The 598-nt window shown below is 59.0% G+C and overlaps 1 protein-coding gene across 1 annotated transcript in view; it reads left to right on the forward strand.

Moving 5' to 3' along the window:
* VOLCADRAFT_92719 (uncharacterized protein) overlaps positions 1-598 on the forward strand; it is a gene marked incomplete at both ends in the record, with an annotated part of 14,980 nt that overhangs the window by 10,937 nt on the left and 3,445 nt on the right. The window lies entirely within an intron of this gene.

Here is a 598-nt window from a genome sequence, read left to right on the forward strand (position 1 = left end):
GGGGGAGGGGGAGGGGGAGTATAGCGTTTTGGGCGGTTGGGCGCTTAAGAGGAGTGCATCCGCCTGCTGGCCTCCTGTTGTGCTGAGGGGCAGAGGGACCACACGGCGCGATTAATTCCGACTCCGCCCTAAACCCATCTTACCTCCCTCCCCACCCCCACCCCCACCGCCAACCCCACCCCCCCACACACACACCGGTATGGCTTGCACTCGCCGGCGGCCTTTGCGCCCATCCCTATGTGTATGACGCTCCCAACCAAAATTAATGGATGGATGGACAAATGAACGAATGCATGAATGAATAAATGCATGATGTGTGGGACAGGGGGGGTCGTATCTTCACCCTGCGGTCGCTACCCGGCGAAACCCTGCCTTCCCCGGTATTTCGGGGCACATCCTCATCCAGTCACCCTAGCCAACTTCTCAGTGGATCGCTCAGGTTCCGCACCCACCACCAGCATCCAACGGAATCTGCCGGGTCGACAGCGGCCCAACTCCATTCCTGGTCAGCTCACAGGTCAACTTTATATCGCAGGTCACCACCGTCCGTCGACTAGGGGCACTTTTACCTTCCACCATCCGAAGGATTTTCGACCCT

This window comes from Volvox carteri (assembly GCF_000143455.1).
Source record: "Volvox carteri f. nagariensis unplaced genomic scaffold VOLCAscaffold_27, whole genome shotgun sequence".
In the NCBI taxonomy this organism is placed as follows: Eukaryota; Viridiplantae; Chlorophyta; class Chlorophyceae; order Chlamydomonadales; family Volvocaceae; genus Volvox; species Volvox carteri.